A 9998-nucleotide genomic window follows, 5' to 3' on the forward strand; every position below is an offset into this window, starting at 1 on the left:
TGGGGTGTGGCCCGAGGGGGGGCGGCGGGGCCGCCAGCCTTAGCCGCTAAACGCCACCTCCGCCCGGCGAGGCGGTCTGCTGCCCCCGGAGATGTCCCTTCAGCCTCCCGTCCTGCGGCCCTCCTCGCCCGCCAGTGCTGGCCCGCGCAGCCCGAGGCGGGCGGGTAGAAAAGGGACGGGGAGACGGGGCGCTGGCGGGGGTTCTTGGGGGAACTGGGCGTCGTGAATAAAGGAGTACCCGAAAACGATTTGAAGTCGGCGTTTTCGGAGTGCTGGTTTGTAATTAAGTTCATCCCAGTCGGAGGATGATGTGCTGGTGTCAGCTACGCAAACTTCGCTCTTGCAAGAAACGTTTCAGTATTTATTTTTCTTCCACATACCAAAAAAAAAAAAAAGTTTCGTCCAGGCAGGATTGACTGCGTTGCTTCAGAAGCCTGAAGTCACTTCGTCAGCTTGAGACAGGTGCTGGAGGGGCGGGGGAGCCACAGCCAGCAGTGGGTTCAGGCTCAGCGATGCTGCTGTGGTGGCTTCACAGTAGGTTTGACACTCTATTGTGGAAAATGTAAATGCACAGAGGATGCACATGTACGGCACAAGGCAAAGAGCTGAGAAGAGTTGCCAGCATGGACATTTCAAAAACAAATGCAAAGTACTGGTGCCATGCCAGAGTTTGTTGACAGAGCTTCAAATTTCAGCATGATGCATGGGTTAAAAGAGCCAAAATAAAGTAGCTCTTCCCCTCCAACCATGCCACTATTCCAAGTGGCTTTTTGTCACTTTCCTTGGCCATTCCAGATCCTTACACTATTAGAGCAGTTGCCTGACAATCCCACTGTAGCTGAGGGCAAGATCCATATCCCTCAGAGACTATGTGCATGGCTATCCCAACAAATCTGAGCTTTGAGTTAGGTGAATGAGGAAAAACTAAGCAGCTCAGAAAGCACTCATGAGAGCAAGCATGTTTGGCAGGCAGCCACATAGGCTGGCTAGTATGAACTTCTTCAAAGAAGAGCATATCTGATGGGGTTTTTTTCCCTTATTTGTTTGGAGTTAAAGCACATTACTCTCTGTACAATAAGGTACGTAGGTCAGGTCAGGACTTGCAGTTTCAAACTCCAGAACTCAGCACTGTTTTTTTTTATAACAGCATGTGTTTGCATGGGAGTATCACTCTTTTCTAAGTATTGATAAATATTGATGATACATTCCTTCTTCCCCTCTTTCAAACAGCAGCTTACTGATTAAAGCGCTTGCCAGGCATGAGCTCACTGTCTGTGTTCACCCAAGATGGTTGTTTTCAGCACTTACCTTGGAATAGATTATAGTCCCCGTTCCATGGATTGGAGGAGTCAATTATTTGCAAAGCTTATAGCAGACAGGCCTCCTTCATAGTCATTTGATTTATAAACATTTGTGGAATACTTTGGGAAGTCTGTTGGCCCCTCAGCTCCTCATGCCCATTCTCTCTACTCCCTTTCAATCATTAAAGCAAAAACCCAGCACAAAAAGACTATTATTGCTACTCACAGCATTGTCCTAGTTGACCTGCTGCCCTTAGCTTCTCTGTTGCCAGATTCACAGACGAGTAAGTGGCTAAAATAGTGTTCCACAGTGCTGAGGTTACTGCATAGTGCAGAAGCTGCCAATTAGTACCTGCGCTTTGTGGTACCAATTTAAACAGGAGTCTCCTTCTATTCAAGCATGTAGGCTTTTGAGGTCAATGAGATGGAAGAAGAAGGAAAAACTCTAAGGAATGGAAAATGAACTATGGAAGAACCACAAAAACTGGGATGGAGCAAGTCCTTTGGGCTTTGTCATAAAAAGGGAATGCTCCCTACAGTAGAGGGCATATTTTGGTAAAATTTAACTGCATGAATAATTTTGATCAAAAGCATAAAAGCATAATGATATATTTTATGGAAACTTCAGTAGTGAAGAGTACTGAATGTACTATTTAATTATGAGCTTAATCTTCCCTTGAATGGAATTTGACCATCAGATCTCCAAAACATAGTTTTGCTTATCTAAACTCCAAGTATGCCAATGAGATCTATTAATTACCCCAAAAGTATGAAATGCTCAGTCTCTCTGTCGACTGGCTCTGTTTCATCTGGTATTTGAGCACATGGAATTTACTGGAGATAAATTAAGTGGGTAAAGACAGGTAGGAAAAGTACAGTGAGACTGTACTCTTTATTACCATAGGAAGTCCTCCTTACCATTTGCCAGGTCATTTCAAAAAAGAAAATATAATCTTATTTCAGAAAGAATATTTTAAAGACATGTCTGAAAACTGGCTTCCTCCCCTGTGTAAGTCTCGCCATGGGTCTTTCTCACATGCTGTCTCCACCAAAGATGAAGTGGAGACTTACAAAATCTTTTGCTATGAACAGGACAAAAGAGGGAAACAGACACCACCGTACTCTCAAGGAATAACTGATTGTGTAGGGAGGCGATGAACCAATTTGGGAAAGATTTGCCTTTACTTTCAAGACATACAGTGCAAAGTGAGGAGCAGGTAATGGTTGCAAAGATATGTGATGTAGTCAAAGCAATAAGAAGGGAAAGTGATTCCTGTAGCTCTCTTTTGAGTAGTATTGATGGTGCAGCACTTCATTTGTTAAAGCCTGTCAACAGCTACTACAGCATGATGAAGGCCTGCATAAGATTTTTAGATGAAGATGGAGAAAGCAGAACCTGTCTTAGAAATATTACATAGGAATTAAAAAAAAGCAGCAATATTTAGAGCTAGTCTTCATTTGATAAAGAAGCCCTTAGAGACTAAGAGAGGAGTGCAAAAATAAAGTTCAGAGGATCTTGGCTGAGACTGGAAAAAAGAAATGTAATATTGTGTGAATAAATTACATCCCAATGTAATTGGAGTTATAATTCCAATTGTACTTTACAATTACATTCATGCTTATTTCCCAAAGGTTCTCTGCATATTATCATAGCTTTAAGGGTTCCTCTGTAGTTTCTCACTTTAAATTTCTTACCTATTTCAGCTCTGGGTTTTACCTTCTATAACTCGATTGCTGTGTTTCACTAGAAGACTGTCCTAAACCTGGTTTTCTCACACAAAAAACATTCCATATGCGGCCTCAAAAATTGTCATGGTAACCTTAAAAATCTCTCATTGCAGACATTTGATGGAGGGGAGAGAAAGTTTAGAATGAGGACATACCGTTAGCTTAGGTGTGAATTGTTCAAAGCCAACTAAAGACCAATAAAAGACAAGCCTGAGAGTTTGACAGCATAGTTAGCACCTTTCAGTACAGCTGAAAGTCCTCAGCTGGGAAAGAACAGCTTTTATCTCTGTCTCAGTTAGGCTTAGCTGTAGAGCAGGTTCTAGTTCCTGGCTGTGGAATGGTTGGACCAGAATCTTCTGGTCTTATTACAGCCCTTCAGGGTGCTTTTTCTGGAGACGTGACTTAAGGGCTGATAAAGACCTGCTTGAAAATCCCAGTTACTCAGATACTGTTGTATATGAGACCTGAAAACTGAAGGGGAACTTTTTTTTGGTGAGCTGAGATTGGGAACACTGTTTAAGAGCAGTAATTCTGCTCTTTTCCTACTCTGTCTCATGTTACTCAGCTGAAGTGTTGCTTGCAACTAAAGTGTCATAAGATGTGAGTAAACATTTTAATTCAGTCTGCTATTGAAATACTTAAGGTGTAATAGAAAATTTTACCCTACCATGATTACCATAAAAATGAAAAATGCCATTGAGCGGTATTGAGATAGCTAGCTGCGCTAGCAGATTCTCAGACTGCAATTTAATTATTATTTTAATTATCTTTAACATATAGGTGCGAGCAAAAAACTGCATGAAGGCATGAAAAAATTTCTTGCATTTCTGGCATAATTTTTCCTTTTTGTCCAGTTTCAGGTTTTTTACAAATTACTCTAAATTGGTCTTTGCCAATGGCATGGAACAAATTTGAGTGGGTAACAGCAATGTCCTTAAAAGCCACTGAAATCCAGGCACGTGAGGGAGAAATTCGTGTCCTATGCATGCAGACTATTAAAATAGCAACTGTGATGAAGAAACAATGTATCATGATTTTAAAAATACTTTAAACATTTTAAAGGTTGTGATCATAATGCATTTGTTAAAGGTCATTCAATTCATAATCCACTTCCTTACCTAGCGTGAGTTAAAGAAAGAGGAATTAATTCCAAAGCCAAGCTTGAGGACCGCAAAGTAGATGCTGACCAGGGGAATCAGCAAAGAATAACATGAGACATAAACTGATGCTGATGAAAGATCTTATCATTAATCCTAGAATGGTTTGGGTTGGAAGAGACCTTTAGGGGGCATCTAGTTCTGACCCCCCTGCCATGGGCAGGGACACCTTCCACTAGACCAGGTTGCTCAAAGCCCCATCCAGCCTGGCCTTGAACACTTCCAGGGATGGGGCATCATAGCCAGTAGCATGACAAACTAACTGACACCATTAGTCTACCTTTCTACCCCAAGATTCTTGCTCCATCATAAACCTGAAAAAGGCAAGAAGGTAGAGACCAATGACCTCTCCGTCTGAAAATGTCAAGATATTGAGGCATCTCACAGGTGTTTCAGGTCATTCCTGGCTCCTTCACACACAAATCAAACCTGCTTACACTAAACTCATGCAAAGCAGCATTCAAATTAAAATTTCCATCACTAGATTGCCAGTAAACTCTATCTCAGTGTAACATCAATGAGATAGCTTCAGCTACTTAGACGTTCATAATCTCTCAGCTTTGCTACAAAAGTGCTATTCATCTGATAAAAATCCTTCTATCATCAAGAAACTGCGAGTACTGCACTGTGGTGCAATATGGCTCCTTAGCTAGACAGGTTAGTCAGAGAAAGCCAAAATGTACACTCCACTCCTCATTCTAGATTTTAAGCACGGGGATATGGAATTTTAAAACAAGTTCTGATTCTCAATACTTTCAAATATTCCATGGCTTTTTTGGATGTCTGTAGTTTAGATTAATTAAAGTTCAGGGTTTGACAGTTATGTTCTTTTATTGTAACAGAATGTTTTGTTATTGGGAAAAATCTCATCTGCTCAGCAAAAATAATAGAATGAAGGACCCTCATAGGATTTTCTTAGCTGCTGGGCTGAATGTAGCAGTGTATAAACATGCCAAAACAAAGGCACACTGGAAAACATGCTGAAGTAAGACACTTCATCGTACACCTTCTGCCTGTGACAAGATAAAGAAAAAAATACACAAGAGATGCTAGTTAAAAGAGATGTTAGTAAAAACACTTTGTGAATTATTTTGAAAGTATATGAATATTATGCTAGAGAATGGGTTATAATGAACCATACAGGTTAAACACCTTACCTGGAATGTTAAATAGTTTTTCACGAAAAATGATCTGTTTTTCTTTAATTAGTTTCTCCCCCTTTCAACCATTCACTTTCATGTGTAGCCAAAGCATATCCACTTCCACTTTGGTGCAGTTAAGAGAACGGTAACTTCTAGTGCTAGGAAAGAATTTCATAAGATAATGGGTTGCCAACAGAATAAAGCCTTGCTTTGTCAATAGACAGAGTCAATAATTTAGGAGATTCCAGCACTGCGTTTCAATATCTGCTGTTGTTCGTTCCTACTGTGTCTCAAAGAATGCTGAGTTGTTTATGGGGTTCAGTTATGGCTAGGAAATCTTCATCACAGATGTGCAAAACAACAAAATTATTTATTTTAAAATATATTTATTTAAATTTATATTTTTTTTATATATATATATATTTAAAAGGACAAAAATTAGCAATACAATTTTAAATCTTTCTCCACCAAGGTATTTTTTTAGCTTTACCATATACATGTACTGGCTCTCACTGTTTCAAGGTTAAAGGTCTTTTTTTTGTTGGTTAAAGGAATTACATTAAAGCAAAAGAAAGTAGTTTTCTTCCTTTCTGGACAATGTAAATTCATTTTGTTTAGTACATGGGGCCAATTATGAAATCAGGCCTTTAAAAAATAGAGAACAAGAAAAAGAAACCAGATTCTTTATTCACTGTGGAGGCTAGCATTCCTGTTAACAACCAGGTACTTTGGAGGGGTTTCCAGTTTTCTTTCCAGGAAAAGGAGAATGACTGTAGGAGCTCCATCTGCACAAAGTATTTTCTTAATTAATGTAAAACTGAGAAAGAGGAGCCAGTGTATGAACCATACATCTTCTTTATGGCACAAGCTTAGGTTCACAGTCATCAGTAAGAGAAAAACAGTGGAAGGTGCAGGACTACAAAAAGCCAACGCTGGTGCTTGTTTTGGAAATTCATGTACTCACATGTGTTTTCATACACAAACCATATTATTATGTACCTGTTGAGTTTGCTGCCCACAAAATACACCTGACAAAGAATATCAGATAGCAATCAAATAAATGACAGACAAGAACAAAAAAAAAAAAACAGAGAGAAATTAAAATGGCTTGTATGCTACTGTTCTTGCAACCCAAAAAGCATATTTCATCATGTGGCCCAAACAGCATTAACTACATTGCAACAGGGTTGGCAGTTTTCAGCCTCTCCCCTTGTCAGACTGCACAGCAACACAGGGTTCTTACATTTGCTCTTTTCTGTACTTCTCTATACACTTATACAGTAACATGAATAATCAGCAATCCATGAACAAAGAACTATGAGTGCTTGTTGTGTCACTAAACATGAAGCAGTACAAATTTAAATTTACATAAAACTCAGTAATGTTGAGCCTACTCTTTATTTTGCTGTCTATATGTTAGACAAAAGGTAAGCTATTCCAGAGCACACTTGACATAATATATTATTGTCAAATGTTACTTGTGCTTATAATTTTTATTGCTATTTAATGCCCATTTAATGAAAAATATAAAAATGTTAATTCTACTTTTTTCAATTACCTGAATAAAAATTCACAGTAGAATGGACTAGAAATTCAGTAGTAGGGAGAAATACATGTATTTGCAATATTTCTAAGTTTTACCCTTTAAGTGAGTCATATTTTCTGCTAATTATGTGCATTGCTGCTAGCAATTTATTTCGTTACTTTCAAACTATTTTCAGTCATGGCAAAGATTTCTTCACATCTGTATGCATGACAAGCTTCACACTTCTCCTACCATTAGTTAACAGAAGAAGGAAAGGAAAGGCAAGTAGAAAAGCAAAGATGAACAAAAAGTCATTGTTTGCAGAACTCAAGATCCCAGCTGAAGGAGACTTGTCACATTTTATGCATACACACCTACCAACAGGTCCCCAAGAGAATTAAAAAAAAAATAAAAAAATCATGCCCACAAAATCTCAATGCAGTAAGAATTCTCCAGAAAATTACCAGATAAATTTATGAAAACCCCAAATATTATTTCAGTATTTTTTCAATATTTCACATGAAAATTAGCAAATCTTACTATAGAATGTGACCAATAAAAGTTCCATTTTAGAATGAAATTTTTACACACCTAAGAAATTATCTTTTGTTCATATTCTACTTCTCCACATCTCCTTTATATCCTGGTGATTTTTTTTTGTTCCTACTTTTTTAGCATTTGTTTCATTTTGGTAAGAATAATTTTCCAGTTTATTACTGGAAAGCTGAAGATGACCATTAACAGCTATTATTGATTTTTAATTATTTTTTAAAAAAGCAACTCTACCTTTTGCTTCCAGGTAGTCCCTTTCTGTCTATCTTCATTTGTTGAGATAAAAGCAAATCAAATCTAATACACATAGAAAACTATTATAAAAGATAAAAATCTTCCAAATGATAGGAAAAAGACTATCTGAAATTTGCAAAGGAGAAAAATATGCAGTTTACAGTAAAAACTAAACTCTGCACAAATAGGAATGATTTCAAACACCAGACAGGAAAGTAAGAGAGATTATGTAGTTAACTGATGAGTACATCTTACCTAGCATTCTCAGAAAGAAAAGACAACCGTTATCATTCATAGGGTGATTAATACAATTAGTCAGTTATTTTCCAATTAAATTGATGCTGTGTTAAAAAGATGACTGTCATAATACACATTCTGCTAGGGAGAGAGAGAAAAGACAATGACTACCACTAGCGTCAGAGTTCAGTGGTAAGAGCACTGACAAAGTACAGGATGCTCTTTTCCCTGATTTAATAAATATTTATTGACAGGCCTTACCCCACAATGCTGTTTTCCTTCAGAGCATCTCCTACTGCTTGGCATAGACAAACTGTCCTTTACCTCATTTTCTTGTGTGAATCTCATCAGAAGCAATAGGATACCTCTTAGCCTAACAGTTAACTCGGATGTAAAGAGTATGGTGGGGCCAATTAGGTCTTACAAAGCTGAGAACTTCCCTGCTATGGATCTTCAATGTTACAGATGCACATGGGGAAAAACATTCAAGTGTACTCTTGCCAGGAAAAAGATTAAAGAAAACCGAGTTTGGCATAGAAAATACTGTACTGATAAAGGAAAACCTATACATGTGGAACACAAAAACCAATGGAGTCTTAATGCTAACCAATAGTAAACATGGAGAAAGTTTCTGCAGATCTTGAACTTAAAAATATGTTGTGTTTTGCCAGACAGTTTGCAGGTAGTGAAAGCTCCCCAACACCTCTCTTTCCCCCGCATTTATTATTTAAGGTCTAACTAATAAACATTTGAACAAAAAAAGCCCATTTACTTTCCTTAAAAATCAAACCTATTGAGTTTAACTAAATAAAGTAAGAATGTTTTGTTGGCTTGCTACTTTTCTTGAGATAGTTTCTAATACAGAATGACAGCAACACAAAGAGACTACATTGTGTGCTAGATATTGGTGTAAAGAACTGGGATGAAATTCTGGCTCTACATAGGCATGGGCTTTAGCCTCAACGGACTTTGGATTTCACAGTGTTTAGATGTTCAAATTAATCATTCGTTATGTCTGTTTAATTTTTTTAATTACAATTACAAAAACAATTGGTATTCTCTTTTCTTCATGTGTTTGAACAACTTGGTACATTGACTCCCTTATTAATTTCTGAGTGTAGAAGATGATTATTGTTTTTTGAGTCTTTATGGAATTTTAAGAAGTGGTGAATCTAAGTAGAAAGTTGCCAGCATTTGCTAATAGCTGCTGTCAGGGCCCTCAGGCCCCAAATATATTATAAGATGTTTGCAGTCTTCTGTAGCCCAGTGCAAGTAGTGGAATCCTACTATTTCATAAAGTCACCAGATCACAATACTATCAACTCCACCCTGGAAAAATACACTGAAGTTTTCTTTCTGTGAATTATAGAATATCAGTTATAGATTTTTTTTTCTTAGAGGTTACAATGGTGCTGTTTGTAGATACTTCTCTCTCCCTTGAAAGCTCAATAAACCATGGACCCAAGGGCACCGTCAGGCCCTGTCCCTGGACTCCCCTCGCCCTGCCCGCAGCCCAGGACCCCACGTCACCCCCCGGGGCTGTCAGCCCCCAACCCAGCCACACGGCAGCAGGGCCGCTCTCCAGCTCCCCACAGCCCGGCCCGGCCATGGGCCCCGCGGGCCCAGGCCCACCTGCAGGCCCATCTCCCGGCCCGGCCTCAGCTGGTCCCCGTCCCCGGGGAGGTGCCCGACGCCCGGGGCTGGGGCTGCCCCGATCAGGGCTGGGGCTGGGATGGGCCCCGGCTCCAGGCCCTGCCAGGCCGCCCCGGGGGAGCCCCTGCCACCCCAGCCCCGGCCCCCGCTGTGCCCTGACAGTCGCTCTGTGCGCTCTTCCCTGCAAGGCGTTTTCAAAGAATCTTTACTGTTTAATCTTACCATTTTTTCTTGAAGTACGATGTTGCATAAAATGTTAAACATATTATAATGTAAGAAATGAAATTTTATGGCAGCTCTCCTGAATCACTCAACAGATTGTCTATATTTTAAACTGTACTTGTCTGCCAATTTACCACACATTATTTTTACAAATAACTTCATACTGACTGTACACAAAGACTGAACGCTTTAAATAGTGAGCCACATAAATGGGGAACAAAGTGAAGAATAAGAGACTGAAGTGCAT

The sequence above is a fragment of the Haliaeetus leucocephalus genome, unplaced genomic scaffold, assembly GCF_000737465.1.
Source record: "Haliaeetus leucocephalus isolate CR32 unplaced genomic scaffold, Haliaeetus_leucocephalus-4.0 Scaffold151, whole genome shotgun sequence".
NCBI lineage: Eukaryota > Metazoa > Chordata > Aves > Accipitriformes > Accipitridae > Haliaeetus > Haliaeetus leucocephalus.